The 19,754-nt window shown below is 43.8% G+C and overlaps 1 protein-coding gene across 11 annotated transcripts in view; it reads right to left on the reverse strand.

Moving 5' to 3' along the window:
* Positions 1 to 19,754, reverse strand: part of spag17 (sperm associated antigen 17) — a 287,464-nt gene that overhangs the window by 196,422 nt on the left and 71,288 nt on the right. The gene's annotated exons all lie outside the window — the stretch shown is intronic.

A 19,754-nucleotide genomic window follows, 5' to 3' on the forward strand; every position in this document is an offset into this window, starting at 1 on the left:
GCGACTGGGACTGGTTGAAAGTTTAAGTAGGCGGTGATAGTGTTAGAGCTGTAAGGTTCACTTACACCGTAGTGACAGCTGTCAGCTATTTGAAAGGGGGGGAAAGTTTTCAGTGTGTCTTCTCTGGCTAGGAGGGTGGCTAAATTGCTTGTAGTGCCAGGGGGATCATTTCAGGGGATCAGCCCCTCCCTCAGTTGTTCAGCTGATCTGAGAGATGTCGGGAAACTTAGTGGAGACCCAGTGGGGGAACGGCTTGGGGTCTCTGGGGAAGCATGTTCCCAGCAATGTACCAATGAGCTTCCGAAAGGAAAAGACCCTATTCCTGAAGGCTTGGAGGGACCACGCCCCAGGGTGTCGTTATGGATAGAGGGAAGCGATGCTAAAGCCATCCTTGACCCCGGGGCGCAGGTCAAGTTGTTGTGCAGTTCGTTTTACAACCGGTGTCTGAAGCATTTACCCTTGACAACCGCAAGGGCACCGGAGATTTTGGGTACCAGTGTCAGTAGTTATCCAGAAGACGATGATTGGTTAATGACCCTGGAGTTCATGGAGGCATTGTCTGGGCACCCAGCGTGTCGAGTTGCTTCTGAGGACGTGTGTAGCAGCCTTGAGCTGGTACCGAATTTAAACGAGACCCAGCAGTGGTACGGCCTGGGGAAAGTAGCTGAGGGTGAGACCCTCTTAGTAGATGCACCGAACTACCATGAGGGAGGGGAGTTGACCACTGAAGACACCTTAGTGAGAGAGAGGTCACGGCAACTGGACCCTGGCGCCGTGGAAGATGTAGGCAGCATGTGTGTGGATTATGCGACGTGGTTTAATGTGCTGGATTTGAGGAGTGGATGTTGCCAGATCCCGAGGAGTGCGGCTGTCGAGCCGAAGGTGGCCGTTATTAGTTCCTTAGGATCATTCCAATCTGAAAAGATGCCCAAGGGCATATCCGGAGCCCCTGCATCCTTCCCTCGGGGTATGAGGAAGACCATGGGGGAAGTGAAGGTGTGTGGAGTTTTGGCGTATGTGGATGACCCCCTACAGCTTGGATTCGCCTGGGGGGACCATGAAGTGAGGTGAGTGGCTGAGCCCAGGCGACAGAAGCGAAGTGTCACATGTGGAGGAGTTTTTGGCCGGAAGAGTTTGGTGCAATGTGAGAAAAATGACCCGACATACCAGTTGAACCTCCTGGTGTTGGAACAGACTGTGGTGTACCTGGGGATGGAAACCCCGGTCGTCAATCTGAATGAGACACAGGGGAGAGAGGGGATTTGCACCGCTGAACTGAGTGCTCAGAAATGCCGGCTGGAGACTGAGTGCTGCACTTGTGCGACGACCATTGCAGACTTGGAATTCACGCTCGTCAATGTGGAGAATGAGCAATGGAATTCCGAGCCGACGCTGTGATCATGTACTGATGAATTAATCCAGCGAGAAGAAACAATGACCCACCTTCGAAGGGATCAGCGGAAACTCAAGACGTTGATTCAGAAAAGATTGGAAGACTTACAAGTTGGGGAAGATCAAGGAAGTGCTCTGACTGAGGTCAACAGAATACCCAGAGCCCGGGGAGGGGAATATGACTACACTCCCGAGGAGGTGAAGAAATGGAGGACAGATCTCGGAAAAGGGAGGCGGACGCTTGAAAGGAACCTGAAGATGACTATCGACAGTTTAAATGAAGTGGAAAATCTGAAAGTTCACCTGGAAGACGTCATCAGGAAGAAAAAACTGGAGGCTGAATATGCTTTAATTGCTGCTTTCCAGGTCAGGGTGGAAGAAGCTGGTGGGGTAACTGTGTCCCAGATTGAGATGGCCAAGAACCGTGAGTCAGAACTACTGAGGCTATGGCGGGAGTTGAAGGAGTCCCAAGCTGACGTCTCGACTGCAGGAGGCTGAATGAGTAGCCCTGGCTAAATGTTTCAGTGTGGAGAAACTCAAACAGCAGCTACCGATCGAGGGAATGAGGAAGAATATGGATTCGATGGATGATGTGCTGGACATGTGGGACATACTGCCTTTTGCTAACTTCCCTGTGATTGAGGAAGAGACCTTTGGCCCTTCTCCCACTGAGTCAGGTGTAGTGGGGAGGGCTAGCAGTGGGCAGTCTGAGTTACGGCAGGACCAAGAAGGGAAAGAAGCGGGGCGCCGGACACGGGACCGGGGGCTCCGAGTTGTAGTGGTGGCCTGAGTGAGAGAGGAGTTGGCAGGCAGGCCCGAGGTATCCCTAGTAGTGTCTGAGCCTTTAGGGTTTAGGTGAGGGGGTACGGAGGTCTTGGAGGATTAGGAAGCTCTCAGATAGGTTGGCCTATGTAGCGCCCATGGACGGGCAGAAAGTCCACTGTTTGGGGAGCAATGTCACTGTGTGTATCTGGATGGGTCTCTGTGTCTGTAGGACTGGTTGGCGAGTTACTTAGAAGTCATGAGGACATGACTTTATTTGGAGGGGGGGGAGAGTGTAAGGGGTTTTTCTTTTTTTATGGCACTGCGTAGTCTAATTAAAATGGCTTCTTTGTTATGTTATAATTGAAAGGGCTCCTTTGTTATGTTAACTGCTGAGAAAGTCCTTCCCGCTAGCAGTTTGTTTGAATCACGTTACTGATAAGAAGATGTTATGAAACAATTGGGATAGTTGTTATGTTTTTGGTGTATCTGTAAGATATTGTATGCGCGGGGTTTTGGGGCAGAAGGCAGGAGAGAGAGACAAAGGATGGTCCAGGTGCTGTGAGTCCGCTAACGGGGTCGGACCCCGAGCGGGGCGTTCGGCGAGAAGAGGAGACGGAGACGGACTCGTGTGGAGCATCTGGTCGACCACCGTTGTTTGGTCCCAGTCGGCTGGTCAAGGTGGTCCGAGGGGTTGCAGGGTGAAGAAGAAGGGTCCTGAGCTCCAACTGTTTGTGTACGAAGAGTTTGAACTTTAATAAGTGTGGCGCCTTTTATCTTCCTTTTATATTTTATTCTCTATTAATTATATAGTTCCAGTAATATCTATAAACTGTAAATCATTTAATCGTATCTGGTATATTGTCTGTTATTTGGGCGGGGTGGTTTACATCACACAGCATCCACACAAACTAGTTACCCAGTTTGGCGGGGCCGAGGGCTGTTTCCCTAGACGACAGCGAGCCGAGCGACCCTGAGGCTGGCCAGGGGGGCTACATGTAATCTGCAAATTTGATAATCCAGTTTACCACATTATCATCCAGATCGTAGATGTGATGATAAACAACACCAGACCCAGCACCGTTCCCTATGGCACATGTCTAGTCCCAGGCCTCCAGTCAGAGAGGTAACCATCTATTAATACTCTGGCTTTTCTTGCGAAGCCAATGTTTAATTCAATTTACTACCTCATCTGAATGCCTTGCCACTGAATCTTCTTAACCAATTTTCCATTTGGGATCTCATCAAGGGCCTTACTAAAATACATGTAGACAACATCCACTGCTTTGCTCTCATCAACTTTCCTGGTATCTTCCTCAAAAAACTCGAGAAGATTGAGACCATAAGACCAGCAGACATAGCAGCAGAATTAGGCCATCTGGCCCATTGAGTCTGCTTTGCCATTCGATCACGGCTGATCCCTTTTTTCTCCTCAACCCCAGTTCCCGGCCTTCTCCCCGTAACCTTTGATGCCGTGTCCAATCAAGAACTTATGACTTCCGGTGAGGCATGAGGCAAGATGGCAGCACGGCACTGAGTGTTGACATATAACCCTCCTTTTTCAAGTTCTTTAGGGCTCTTAGACGGTCTTAATACAAGGGTGAGTTGGAGAAAGATCTAACTAAAGACATGGCTTCAAAAAAAATCCAAATTCAACCAGGAAAGAAGACACCAGCAGACAACACCAAGCTAGCGACTCATCCAAGGAAATGGCTATGCTAATTAAGCAAACAATGCAAAGGAGATGGAATCGCTACAAGAAACGGTAGCCCACATGCTGAAGGAGTTTAAAAACGCAAACAACAGGAATTCTGCAGATGCTGGAAATTCAAGCAACACACATAAAAGTTGCTGGTGAACGTCAGGACGAAGGGTCTCGGCCTGAAATGTCGACTGTACCTCTTCCTAGAGATGCTGCCTGGCCTGCTGCGTTCACCAGCAACTTTTATGTGTGTTGCTAAAGGAGTTGCTGGAAAAGGCAACTCCATACAGAAGTACATGGCAGAGAATAGCAACATTCTCCGGTCATTAAAGGAGCAAGCGGACATTCACGCTAAAAAATTTAGCACAGTCTTCAATAAAATAGACAACATTCAGGTTTGCTTACGCAAGAATGAGAAAGTTACTGACTCCTGTCTTGTGGAGGTGTCTAAGATATGGAAGAAGTTAAACGACTTGGAGGACAGATCCAGGAGAAACAATGTGCGGCTGGTCAACTTACCGACAGGCACTGAGGGCAACAATCCAAGAGGTTTCCTCCAGAAGATGCCGCCTAATTGGATTCCAGCGCTCAAGAATTCCTACAGCACTCCATTGGACATCGATAGAGCACATAGGATCTTTTCCAACAACACCTCAAGACTGCGGACCATGATTTTTAGGCTTCTACGGTACACCGACCGGCAGGCTATCCTGGAGGGCACGAGGAAAGCCAACCCTACTCTCCCTGATGGCACCCAGCTGCAGTTCTTTGCCAAACACAGCCCCGGCACGATGCAGGAACGGCAGGGATATAAGGAGATCCGCGCTAAGCTTCAACAGAAGGGGATCGACTCGTTCCTCATATACCCAGTGATTTTGAGAGTGAATAGCAAGGACATGAAGATGTCGTTTAACTTGGCAGAGGAAGCGAAAGAAGCTCTGAAATCATCGGTGCTGGGAGATATGGAAGAAGACCCTGGGCGAAGTCCACATGCCCCTCGGGAGGAGATGGAACGGCATTAAGAGCTCGGACCACCAGCCCGTATGCGCAATCTAACAGGCACGGGTGTGAAGTTTTCCGATTATTCTTTTATTGGAAAGTCATTCGTTGCACTTCTGTATTTAGTTAATTAAGGAGCCAATTTGTTTCTGACTATTGCAGGTCAGAGTTTTAAGGTGATATTCAATGTACCCAAATGTAATACTTCATCAAGAATGAAGCTGAAAAACAGCAGTTTGTTCTGATTAACTTTAGAACATTATGTCTCCAGCAGACTTGTTTACATTCTTGGGCTCCAGATAAGACGTCATTGGTGCCATCGCTAAGCAACAGTCTATTAAAGCAAGATAGTTGTTGTGGTCTTGATTAGGTGTTATACTATATTTGAGATGGAAACAGTTTTAATTATATAGGTTAACAGGCTTGTCCAGATTTCTTTTTTCTTGTCTCTTTGATATGATTGTCTATGAGAACTGCTTTGCCTTTCTAATTTGTTGGTGCTAGAGGGTGGCAGTTAATGTCAGTGTTCAGTGTCTGACATTTCAAAAGTGACACTACAGATGTTACAAAGTAAAGGGTTGATTGAGAGGGGTGATTGGGGGGGTGGGAAGGGGGTAACTCAGGGCTCCACCACCAACTTACAACAACTGATCCAGGGGAAGATAAGCAACACAGATAAATTAGAAAATCTTACTATTGTATCAATTAATGTTAGAGGATTAAACTCTTCCTACAAGTGTTCAAAGGTTTTAGATTTCTTACGCAGAAAGAAAATAGGTATCGCGCTGTTACAGGAAACACACCTTAAAACTAATGACATTCCCAGGGTTCAAAACCGCTTTTATAAACCCGTTGTGGCAGCAGCTGATGGTACTGGTACGAAAGGAGTTATGATAGTAATGAGATGTAATATTAATGTATCAATTGAAAGGACGGGCACCGACATTAAAGGACGTCCAGCTTTTTGCTGCACATTCATTCAGGGTAAAAAAGTTGCATTCATTAGCCTATATGCCCCAACTATATTCGAGGTTGAATTATTTCCCTCAATTACCTCACAATTACTGAAGTTAAGTGACTACTAACTATAGGTTGGTCCGGACATGAATGCTTTGGTAAACATTAACCTCGATAAATCTTCCTCAACTATATCAAGCTCTCAAGAATCTGCTTCCAAAGCACTTAACCTTTTTCTAACGGATTTAAATTTAACTGATGTGTGGAGGGTGCATAATCCATCTGCTAAAGACTATACCTTCTTCTCCACAAGACATAAAACTTTCTCTCGGATAGATTACATTCTTATATCCTCCGGTCTGCTGCATTTAGTACACTCCATAGAATTTTTGCCCAGACATCTATCTGATTACAACCCAGTCACATCTACTTTTAATTATTGCAAAATCAAAAATAAGGCTACTAGGTGGAGGTTTAACTCCACCCTTCTAAAAAACAATGAATTTCTATCACAATTGAGAACAAAACTGACAGAATTTATAAATTTAAATAAAAATAGTGTCTCAGATGTGCCAGTGATTTGGGCCACCATCAAGGGTTTCTTACAAAATAACGCTATATGGTTCAGTTCTCACCTACATAAAAGCCGGCTTCAAAAGATTTCCACCCTAGAAGAAGAATGTATGGTTTTGGAAAATGATCTCAAAAGGATATCCACCATAACAAAAGAAAACGAGCTCAAAACAAAACGAGCAGAATTAAATGATTTATTAAGAAGCAGGGCTGAATATATGATCCATATAACCAAACATAAGTATTACGCAGAAGGCAGCAGACCGAGCCATCTTTTAGCTCTAACGCTCAAACAACAGGAAGCTAAAAGGTCTATACCAGTGATTAGATGTGCTAAATGTGGAGTAGTATATTCAACAGAGGAAATAAACGAGACATTCAAGAATTACTTTAAAGAGCTGTATACAAGTGGTTCAGTTCCTTCTGAGAAGGACTTCACAGATTTTTTTTTGGTGGATTAGACGTCCCTACATTGTCATTAGAGGACACCAAAACTCTAGACTCTCCTATTACACTGGATGAGCTACTTAAAGCAGCCAAAGCTACAAATAAATGCCATACGCCAGGCATAGATGGCATACCTGTGGAACCTTACCTAGCACTCTGGGATATTCTTGGACCAGTATGGTTAGAAACATTAAATTATGCTTTTGGAAATGGCGCTTTCCATAGAGATCTAAACACAGCCCTGATTCACAGTTATACCTAAGCCCAGTAAGGACCCCTTGGAGTGTGCCAATTACCGTCCAATCTCCTTGATAGATGCCGTCCTCAAGATATTTTCCAAAGTCTTAGCCAGTAGACTTGAGACAGTAGATGGGAAAATAATTAGCCCAGATCAAACGGGCTTTATCAGGGGGCATCTCGCATCTGATAATACTCGCCGGCTCTTACACATACTGAGTGCAACACATAAAATCCCGCCTGCCTGTGGCCTGCTATTTCTAGATGCTGAAAAAGCGTTCGATTGCCTTGAATGGCCATATCTTTGGAGAGTTCTAAAAGAATTTAGGTTCAGCGATAAATTTATCAATATGATTCAAACACTGTTCGCTAATCCCTCAGCCCGGGTATGTGTGGGAGGAGGTTTCTCAGAGTTATTTGACATAGGACGGGGCACACTATAAAGGGACCCTTTGTCTCCTTTAATTTTTACTATATCTATTGAACCGCTTGCACATTTAATTAGAAACTCTCCTCAGGTCTCCCCTATTACAATAGGTACAACATCGCATTCAATATCACTTTACGCGGACGACACACTAGTTTATATGGCAAATGTTCAACAAACTCTCCCCTATGTTTTAAAAACACTGGAGCAATTTGGATTTCTTTCAGGATACAAAGTTAATTTGTCAAAATCAGCACTGATGCTGATTAATACAAATAAAAGTAAGGTGTCTCTCCCTCCCCAGATTAATGTTACAATTGAGGTCCTCTGCTTGGGTATTAAATTTAATACTTCCCTATCATCTGTGGCTAAAACAAATTACTCTTTAATTCTGAAAAAAATAGAAGAATATATCAATAGATGGTGACACCTGCCAGCATCAGTCCCAGCCCGTATATCAGTCATTAAAATGAACATCTTACCCCGCATTAATTTTATCAGCTCAATGATCCCACTTGCACCTCCAGTAGGATATTGGCGAAAACTAGACTCCTTACTACGATGCTATGTTTGGAATGGTAAACGACCCAATATAAAATGGTCAGCTCTACAATTCAAAAAGTCAGATGGGGGAATGGTATGTCCAAATTTTAAATTGTATCACTGGGCATTGGTATTAAAAAGTCTTAGCTGTTGGATGGAGGAAGATAAAGTTTCATCATGGAAAAATATAGAACAAGAGCTAATAGCACCAATAAGGTTGAAGGACTTTCTCCTTATACGTATGTCTACCGAAAAATCTGATTTGTATTACAGTCCAATTTTAACCCATATGCTACAAGTGTTTAGAGCAGCAGAAAAAATCCTAAAATTTAAAAGCGTATGGTGCAGATCATCTCCATTATGGAACAATAGTCGTTTTCCATCTGGGGGGAAACCATTCACTAACAGAACTTGGGAGGATAAAGGTATTACTACTCTTCAAGATATTAATGGGGCAAGTACTATCCTTAGCTTTCCAGAACTGGTATCTCGATATAATATTGACAAACACTCCCTTTTCTTTTACATTCGAATAAGATCAGCTTGTAAAGCCTACGGCGTTCCCTGGGGGTCAGATTTAAAGAACCATCCCATTTTTAGTTGGATACAGAGTGCTCCAGGACAGATAGTGTCATATATCTATGATAAATTAGAATTATATGTCCACATTGGGAATGAAAGCCTGGGATAGGGACATATCTGAATTGGAACAAGACTTAGACTGGGATGCGATTTGGGATAATGCTGCCAGTGCTTCGAAAAACCCAAATCACCCGTATATACACTCGAAATTTTGTCATAGAGCATATTTGACACCGAGAATTAGACATCAAGTGGAACTGGTTCCTAACCCATATTGCTCATTTTGCCCCCACGGAACCGTTGGCTCTTTTATACATGTTGTATGGGAATGCCCAGAGGTTTTTGGTTTGTGGGGGAAGGTTATCAGTACTCTTACAGAACTAACAGGGGTACAATTACCAATGGACCCCGCTGTACATCTTCTAAGTGATGACTCCCACCTTTCCCTTACGGAAAAAAACATGCAAAATCTGGCTGGCAGGCATGACTGCAGCTAAGAAGATTGTAGTCCAGCGTTGGAAACCTCCCCATGATATTTCAGATACTGACTGGCTTTGGAGCTTTTTGGACATTTCTTACTTGGAACGTTCATCAGCAAGAGTAAATGATGCACGACCAAACACAATCTTAATGTGGACAAGTTTGATATCTAACTTAAAAGATCTTTTGTTAAAATAGGAATGCTTTGTCTGTGTATGTACTACTATTCAGTTAGTTGGTGGAGGGGAGAGGGATGGGGGGAAGAGAGGGATGGAGGGGGGATGCCGATGAAGGTTGGGGGGTGGCTGGGTTAAACAGTCAAAATGTTTTGGCAATTGGTTGTACTGAATGTAATTGTTGGTGTTGCAATAAAAAATTAATTTAAAAAAAACTTATCAAACTCTGCCATAAACACACCCAATGACCTGGCCTCCACAGCTGCATGTGGCAACAAATTCCACAAATTCACCACCCTTTGGCTAAAGAAATTTCTCCACATCTCTGTTTTGAAAGGGCGCCCCTCTATCCTGAGGCTGTACCATTTTGTCCTAGGTTCTCCCACCATGGGAAATATCCTTTCCACATTTACTCTGTCTAGGCCTTTCAACATTCAAAAGGTTTCAATGAGATCTCCCTCATCTTCTGAATTCCAGTGAGTACAGACCCAGAGCAATCAAACGTTCCTCGTATGATAACACTTTCATTCCTGGAATCTTCCTTGTGAACCTCCTCTGAACCCTCTCCAAAGACAGCACATCTTTTCAAAGATGAGGGGCCCAAAACTGTTTACAGTACTCAAGGTGAGGCCTCATCAATGCCTTATAAAGCCTCAGCATCACATCCTTGCTCTTGTATTCTGGACCTCTGAAATGAATGCTAACATAGCATTTGCCCTCCTCACCACCGACTCAACCTGCAAGTTAACCTTCAGGGTGTTCTGCAAAGGACTCCCAAATCCCTTTGATTTTCAGGTTCTTGGATTTCTCCCCATTTATAAAATAAACCGCACATTTATTTCTACTACCAAAGTGCTTGACCAGCCATTTTCCAACAATTTATTTTATTTCCCACTTTCTTGTCCATTCTCTTAATCTAAGTCCTTCTGTATCCTACCTGTTTCCTCATCACTACCTGCCCCTCCACCAAACTTCATATCATCTGCAAACCTGGCAACAAAGCCATCTGTTCCATCATCTAAATTATTCATATACAGCATAAAATGAAGTGGTCCCAACATCAACCATGCGGAACTCCACTAGTCACTGGCAGCCAAACAGAAAAGCATCCTTTTATTCCCACTTGCTGCCTCCTACCAATCAGCCAATGCTCTAACCATGTTAGTAACTTTCCTGTAATACCATGGGATCAGAGGGATCTTGGGGTCCGACTCCACAGGACGCTCAAAGCAGCTGCGCAGGTTGATGCTGTGGTTAAGAAGGCATACAGTGTATTGGCCTTCATCAATCGTGAAATTGAATTTAGGAGCCGAGAGGTAACGTTGCAGCTATTTTGGACCTGGTCAGACCCCACTTGGAGTACTGTGCTCAGTTCTGGTTGCCTCACTACAGGAAGGATGTGGAAACCATAGAAAGGGTGCAGAGGAGACTTACAAGGATGTTGCCTGGATTGGGAGCATCCCTTATGAAAACAGGTTGAGTGAACTCAGCCTTTTCTGCTGAGGATGAGAGGTGACTTGACAGAGGTGTATCAGATGATGAGAGGCATTGATTATGTGGATAGTCAGAGGCTTTTTCCCAGGGCTGAAATGGCTGTCACAAGAGGGCACAGGTTTAAGGTACTGGGGAGTAGATACAGAGGAGATGTCAGGGGTAAGTTTTTTTACGCAGAGAGTGGTGAGTGCGTGGAATGGACTGCTGGCAACGGTAGTGGAGGCAGATACGATAGGGTCTTTTAAGAGACTTTTGGACAGGTACATGGAGCTCAGAAAAATAGAGCGCTATGGATAACACTAGTAATTTCAAAGGTAGGGACATGTTCGGCACAACTTTGTGGGCCAAAGGGCCTGTATTGTGCTGTAGGTTTTCTATGTTTCTATAATATGTAACCTTGGACATTCAGCTCCCAACTACAACCATCCTTCAGCCACAATATCATATCTGGCAATCTGTAATCATGCAACGAGATCATCCACCTTATTTCTTATGATACGCATATTTAGATGCAACACATTGAGTACCGTAATTGCTATCCTTTCTGATTCTGCATCCTTAATGATTTGATACTCAGCCTGTTGGCTGCAGCTCAGTCCCATCACCTGCCTGCCCTTCCTGACAGTCTGACTGTATGCTATCTTTACTTTTTTACCACCTGTCCTATCCTGAGACCCTTCACTCTGGGGTTCCAACCGCCCCTCCCCCGCCAAGTTACTTTAAACCCTCCCCCACAGCTCTAACAAACCTGCCCGTGAGAATATTGGTCCCCCTCTGATTCAGGTGCAACCCGTTACTTTTGAACAGGTCATATCTCCCCCAGAAGAGATCCCAATGATTCAAGAACCTGAAGCCCTGCTCCCTGCACCAACTTCTTAGCCACGCATTTATCTGCAAAATCACCCTGTTTCTACCCTCAATGGCACGTGGCACAGGTAGCAATCCTGAAATTACTACCCGAGATGTCCTGCTTCTTAGCTTTCTACCTAGCTCTCTAAATTCTCTTTTCAGGACCTCTTTGCTTTTCCTTCCTATGTCATTGGTACCAATATGTACCAAGACATCTGGTTGCTCCCCCTCCCTCTCCAAAATGTGGTGGACGCAATCCAAGACGTTCCTGCCCCTGGCACCTGGGAGGCAACATACCATCCGGGTGTCTCGTTCACACCCATAGAATCTCCTGTCTGTTCCCCTGACTATTGACTCCCTTATCTCCACCACTCCCTTCTTCTTCCTCTTTCCCTTCTGCATCACGGACCCATGTTCAGTGCCTGTAACCCGGTCACCATGGCTTTCTCCTGGGAGGTCATCCCCCCACAACAATATCCATAGCAGTATACTTGTTTTTGAGGGGAATGGCCACGGGGTGCTCTGCTCTAACGGCCTGTTTCCATTTCTCCTGACAGTCCTCAACTACTCACCTCCTGCAACTTTAGGGCAACTACTTCCTTGTAACTTGGATCAATTATCTCTTCAGTCTCTCGTACAAGCTGAAGGTCATTCAGATTAGTTAAACATGACTTACCGCAAACAAAGCCATGTTGACTATTTCTAATCATTTCTTGTCTAGCCAAATACTTATGTATCCGGTCCCTTAGAATACCTTCCAATAACTTTCCCACAGCTGATGTCAGGCTCATCCGATGTTGGGACCGCTGCTTTTTACGATGTATGTCAATGACTTGAACTACAGTATTAATGGATTTGTGAGTAAATTTGCTGATGATACAAAGATAGGTGGAGGAGCGGGTAGTGTTGAGGAAACGGAGAGCCTACAGAGGGTGGAAGAAATAAATGGGCAGACTATTATTTAGATGGGGAGTGAATTCAAAATGCAGAGATGCAAAGGGACTTAGGAGTCCTTGTGCAGGATACCCTAAAGGTTAACCTGCAGGTTGAGTCAGTTGTGAAGAAGGTGAATGCAATGTTGGCATTCATTTCTAGAGGTATAGAATATAACAGCAGGGATGTGATGTTAAGGCTCTATAAGGCACTCGTGAGATGACTCTTGTCAAGTATTATGTGCAGTTTTGGGCTCCTTATTTTAGAAAGGATATACTGACATTGGAGAGGGTTCAGAGAAGATTCATGAGAATGATTCCAGGAATGAAAGAGTTATCGTTTAAGGAACGTCTGGCAGCTCTTGGGCTGTATTCCCTGGAGTTCAGGAGAATAAGGGGGTGATCTCACAGAAACATTCGGAATGTTAAAAGGCCTGAACAGATGAGATATGGCAAAATTATTTCCTATGGTAGGGGATTCTAGGACAAGAGAGCACAATTCAGGATCGAAGGACGTCCTTTTAGAACTGAGATGCTGAGAAATTACTTTAGTCAGAGGGTGGTAAATCTGTAGATTTGTTGCCACGAGTGGCTGTGGAAGCCAAGTCAGACTTGATGGGCCAAATAGCCTACTTCTGCTTCTATATCTTATGTTTTTATGGTCATCAGTCTATAATTTCCTGTCTTATTCTTTGAGCCCTTCTTAAACAATGGAACAACACTAGCTATCCTCCAATCCTCTGGCACCCGACCCATGGTTAAGGACATTTTAAATATCTGTGCTAGGGTGCCGTAATTTCAGCATTAGCCTCCCACAGAGCCCAAGGGATCATCTTATCAGGCCTGGGGATTAATCCATCCTAATTTGCTTGAAGGCAGCAAACACTACCTCCCCTGTAACCTATGTAGGGTCCTCAACCTCACTGCTGCATTGCCTCACATCTATATTTCCCAGCACCCTATCCAGATTAGCTAATCCTGTAGTGGGCTCAACCATGTGCTATTCTAAAAAGCGATCTCTCAGGTATTTTAGAAAATTCCCCTCTTGGGATGCAGCATCAAGTTCATTTTCTCAATCTACCTGCATATTGAAATCCCCCAAATCTATTGTAATTTGTAGACCACATCCTAAATCTGAACCTCTGCCCCCTGCACCAGTTCTTCAGTCACACATTCACCTGCCAAATCATCCTATCCTTACCTCAATAGGGCGTGGCATGGATAGCAATCCAGAGATTACTATTCTGGAGGCCCTATGTTCCAGATTTCTACCGAGCTCCCCAAAATCTCTCTTCAGGACCTCCTCACTTTTTCTACATATATCATTGGTGTCATTTATGTAGCAAGTTTCTGGCTTCTCACCCTTCCCCTTTAGAATGCTATGGACCTGATCTGAGACATCCCTGACCCTGGCACGCGGGAGGCAACATACCATCCAAGTGTCTCTATCGCGACTACTGAATCTTGTCTCTGCTCCTCTGACTATGGACTCTCCTATCACCACCGCATCCTCTTCACACCTCTTCTCTTCTGAGCCACTGCACCAGACTCAGTGCCACAGACCCAGTCACTGTGGCTCCCCCCAGTAGGTCATCCCCCTCCGCAGTATCTAAAGTGGGATAGTTATTTTTGAGGGAAGCAGCCACAGGGGTACTCTGCACTGGCTGTGCATTTCCATTTCTTCTCCTGGCAGTCACATAGTTACCTGTCTCCTGCAACCTAGGGGTGACCACCTTTCTATTGCTCCTTCTTTCTTCTTCTTCATGTGCCTTGCGCGTTACACGCTTGGACGATCATGGCTCTCCACATCGAACAACCCCTCGCAGCGTCAATGATATCTCGTACACTTAGATCTGTTAGTTCCTTCATAATTTTCTTATATTTTTTCCTTGCCTTCCTCTTCCATGTTTCCCAGGCATATGGCCTTGTAACGTAAGACATTCTATTCTCCCTTTCTGATGACATGGCCCAGGAATTTAAGTTTCCTCTCATTTAGTGTTCTCATTAAAGATCTTTTTGTATGGGTACGTTGGAGTACTGTCTCATTAGTTACCCTATCTCTATGATATTTTTAGCATTCTTCTAAGAAACCACATTTCTGTTGCTTCTAAGTTTCTTTGGAGTTCTGGTGCTATAGTCCACGTTTCGGAAGCATACAGCAAGATTGACCAGATGTAACACTTCAGTAGTCTCTGCCTTGTTGTCATAGAAATGTGTCTGTTGGTAAAAATGGGTTTCTTTTTTTGGAAGTTGGTTTTGGCAATGGCAATTCTTCTTTTTATTTCTACTTTACTTCTAGCATCTTGTGATATAAAGCTACCAAAGTAATTAAAGCTGGTCTTTTGTTCAATCTCTTGGTTATCAATGTACGATTGGCAGTTGGGAGTATCCTGCTGTTTTGATATTACCATACATTTATTTTTTTTTATAGTTGATGGTTAGACCAAAATCTGCACTTGTTTGTACTATTTTGTCTAGGAGGATTTGTAGGTCTTCTCCAGCACTTGCTGTTAGGGTGGTGTCGTCTGCATAACTTATATTGTTGATGTTAACACCTCCAATTTTTATCCCATCTAGGTCTTCTATTTCTCTGAGAATCATCTCACTATAGATATTAAATGATTCCAGTGAGGCAATACGTCCCTGTCTAACTCCTCTTTGAATTTTAGTCCAACTGCTTATATTATCATCAATTTTTACTGCCGCCGTTTGATTCCAATATAAATTTTGAAGCAGTTGTTGGTCCCTTCCATCAATGTTCAGTTTAGTGAGAATTTGAAATAATTTTTTATGTTGCACTTTGTCGAATGCTTTAGTGAAATCAACAAAACATAAAAAGACATCACTTTGATATTCAATTGTCCTTTCTGAAAGCATACATACTATGAAAATTGTGTTCCTAGTTCCCCTATCCTCAATAAACCCATATTGCAGTTTAGTAGTTTCTGGTCTTAACTTGTTTTTAATTCGACTCAGAACAATTTTCAACAAATCTTTATTATGTGACTCATAAGACTGATAGTTCTATAATTTTCACAGTCAATAGTTCCAGGAATGTTTGGCAGAGTTATAAATACTGATTTCAAGAGATCGTCAGGCAATATAGGTGTACCCCGCTTTTCAAACATTCGCTTTACGAAACCTCACTGTTACGAAAGACCTACATTAGTTCCCTGTTTTTGCTAACAGAAGGTGTTTTCACTGTTACGAAAAAAGGTAGCATGCAAAAAATGAGCAGCGCGCGCCCCAAGCAGCCAAGTTCCTCCCCTGGATTCGAAACGGTTCTCGCCGGCATTGCCTAAACACGTGCCTGTGAGCAGCCGTTAGCAAGATGAGTTCTAAGGTATCGGAAAAGCCTAAAAGAGCTCGTAAGGGTGTTACACAGCGTAAAACTAGACATAATTAAGCATTTTGATCGTGGTGAACAAAGTAAGGGCAAAGTGAGTTTGGCTTGTGGAAGTTGACGAAGATGATGTTGAAGAGGTTTTGGCATCCCATGACCAAGAACTGATAGATGAAGAGCTGATGCAATTGGAAGAGGAAAGGATAACAATCAAAACCGAATGTAGTAGCGAACGGACCGAAAGTGAAGTTGTCCAGGAACTGAACGTGAAGCAACTGCGTGAGATTTTTGCTGCAATGATAAAGTATAACTTTAATTTTGAAAGGGTACGTCAGTCTAGGGCATATTTGCAGGATGGTTTGAGTGCTTACAAAGAACTGTATGACAAAAAAAATGCGCGAGGCTCAGCAGTCAAGCATACTGTCGTTTTTCAAGCCTTCCACATCAGACACAGCAGACGACGAACCTCGACCTTCGACATCGAAGCGGGCAGTCATAGGAGAAGATGCGATGCCTGCCCTGATAGACGATGAGATGACACCCCAGTGTCCCACCACCCCAACCCCCAGGCTGCGGAGAGATACCGATTCACGAAGAATGCAGCGGTAGCCAGGAGGCACACAGCACTGTACCCCTGCATGCTTTGCGGATCGGTATCGGTCAGTGGCCCAGAGGGTGGGGGCCACTGCATCACCCCAAACTCCGACGACTCAGCCTAACACACCATCGTCAGCGCAGAGCACACTGTCTTCCTGATTCCCGTAAGTGATACTACACTGTACATACATTATTTCTACTTTATATAGGCTATGTATTTTTGTGTGTTATTTGGTATGATTTGGCAGCTTCATAGCTTAAAGGTTACTGGAGAGCAACACACATCAAAGTCGCTGGTGAACGCAGCAGGCCAAGCAGCATCCCTAGGAAGAGGTGCAGTCGACGTTTCAGGCCGAGGCCCTTCGTCAGGACTAACTGAAGGAAGAGTGAGTAAGGGATTTGAAAGTTGGAGGGGGAGGGGGAGATCCAAAATGATAGGAGAAGACAGGAGGGGGAGGGATGGAGCTAAAAGCTAGACAGGTGATTGGCAAAAGGGATACGAGAGGATCATGGGACAGGAGGTCCGGGAAGAAAGACGGGGGGGGGGGAACCTAGAGGATGGGCAAGGGGTATATTCAGAGGGACAGAGGGAGAAAAAGGAGAGTGAGAGAAAGAATGTGTGTATAAAAATAAGTAACAGATGGGGTACGAGGAGGAGGTGGGGCATTAGCGGAAGTTAGAGAAGTCGATGTTCATGCCATCAGGTTGGAGGCTACCCAGACGCATGTCATCAGGTTGGAGGCTACCCAGACGTCGACTGCATCTCTTCCTAGGGATGCTGCCTGGCCTGCTGCGTTCACCAGCGACTTTGATATGTGTTGCTTGAATTTCCAGCATCTGCAGAATTCCTGTTGTTTAGGTTGCTGGAGAGAGTGTTTTTGCCAACAGAGCTTGTGTGAGATTTTCTGCCGAGAGCGCTTGCGTGAGACTTTCGCTACGGAGAACAGTGCAAGCAATGATTGTGGAAAAGTATTTCTACTTTATATAGGCTGTGTATTTATCATATCATTCCTGCTTTTACTATATGTTACTGTTATTTTAGGTTTTGTGTGTTATTTGGCATGATTTGGTAGGTTATTTTTGGGTCTGCGAATGCTCACAAAATTTTCCCATATAAGTAAATGGTAATTGCTTCTTCGCTTTACGACATTCTGGCTTACGAACCATTTCATAGGAACGCTCTACCTTCGGATGGCGGTGGAAACCTGTACACCAGACTCATATATGGCATTAACAGTCCAAAAAGTATATCTGTGCACAGATCTTCTAGGTCTTGTATCATTTCCACTGAAATTTCATCAGGTCCAGTGGCTTTACCATGTTTCATGCTTTTCATTGCTTTAGTTATTTCTTCTTTGGTAATAGGTGGGTCAGAATTAGGGTGTTTAATATCTGTAGGTTCCCCTCTATTATCTTCAAAAAGCTGATCTATATACTGAATCCACCTCTCACGTACTCTATCTGGATCTGTTAGTATGGATCCATCTGCTGATCTTATGCATCCTGTAGAGGAGGTTCTCTTAATTCCAGTAATTTCCTTACTTTGGAAATTGTTAGCTATTGTTTATATGGCCTTCTACTTCATTGCATTTTTGAGTCAGCCATTCTTCCTTTGCAATATAGCACAATTGTCTGATCTATCTGTCTGTATTGCACTTCATTATTCTTCACTAACCTTTTTTGTTCCATCAGATCTAGAATTTCTTTGGTTATCCACCCCTTGGTGGTGTGTTGGATTTCTTGTACTGGGATTATCTCCTCTGCTGATTGCTGTATAGCATATTTAAATCTGTCCCAAATAGGTGTTGTTTCATTTTCGTTGAGGTGTTCTTCTACAGCTGTTTTTGAATTTTTGCTTAAGTATACTATCATTTTTAAGTTCTCCCAACATATACTTCTTTCTCTTTTTTCCATGTTTTAGTTTCTTTAATTTTGTTTTGATGGTAGCTATTACTGGATGGTGATCTGAACCACAGTCTGCTCCTGGGTAGGCTTTGGAATTTGTGATATTATTTCTAAAGCGTTCATTGATGGTAATGAAATCTATTTGATTCCTTGTTCTACCTCCAGGGCTAATCCAAGTACACAATCTATGTGGATGGTTTTTATACCAACTATTGGTAATCACTTGGTTGTTTCTGACACACTAATCAGTCAACCTTTCTCCATTTTCATTTTTCTCCCCAATCCAAAAGGTCCCATGATGTTATCAACCCTTTCCTGTCCAACTGTCGCTCCTATTCTCCTTATTCTCCCGTATGAGCTGAAGGGCATCGAGCTGCAGCTCCAGTTCCTTAATATGCTGCACCTGGTGGAAATGTGTTTATCTGTGAGACTGTAGTCTCCCAGAATTCCCAGATCTCACACACAGTATAAAACACTGTGCTGGGACCATTCTCACTACGCTATTATGCCCTAACAGATGAAGAATGAAGAATTAAGAACAAAAAGAGAAACTTAGTAACTTTACCTTGCTCAAGTCTGATCTCACCTAATCTTGATGAGACAAAACCAATCCAAACACTGACCCACTCACAACCCTGCTCCAAGAATAGCCACTCCACTTGTATTTGCGTTATTTTTGTTCACCCTTTCTAATGAATCCTGCTCGGTAACTGGTTGCAGTCCAACTCTGAAAAACTGCTGTGAAGCTCTGCCTTTTTAATGCGATTGACCTTGTTTAATTCTTGCTATATTTTTGCTCTTAATATATCTGTGGAAGCCCTTGGGGTTCTCCTTCATCTTGTCTGCTAAAGCAATGTCATGCCTTCTTTTAGCCATTCTGATTTCATTTTAAGTGTTTACTTTATATTTCTTATACTCCTCAGCTACCTCATTTGTTCCTACCTGCCTCCATCTTCTATGCACCTCCTTAGTTTTCTTAACCAGAGCCCCAATACCTCTCGAAAACCAAGGTTCCCTAAACCTGTTAACCTTGCCTTTTACTCTGAACATACAAATTCTTACTCTCTAAATTTCACTTATAAAGGCCTCCCACTCACCAAGTACACCAGAAAACAGCCTGTCCCAATCCACATTTGCCAGATCTTTTCTGATACCATCAAAATTGGCCTTTCTCCAACTTAGAATCTTAACCTGGGGACCAGACCTATCCTTTTCCATAATTACCTTAAAACTAATGGCATTATGATCACCAGATGCAGCGTTCCCCTACACAAATTCCTGTCACCTGCCCTGTCTCATTCCATAAAAGTAGTAGTAGATTTAGTGTCACACTCTTTCTAGTTGGGACTTCTATGTA

Source organism: Mobula birostris, chromosome 6, assembly GCF_030028105.1.
Source record: "Mobula birostris isolate sMobBir1 chromosome 6, sMobBir1.hap1, whole genome shotgun sequence".
Classification (NCBI taxonomy): Eukaryota; Metazoa; Chordata; class Chondrichthyes; order Myliobatiformes; family Myliobatidae; genus Mobula; species Mobula birostris.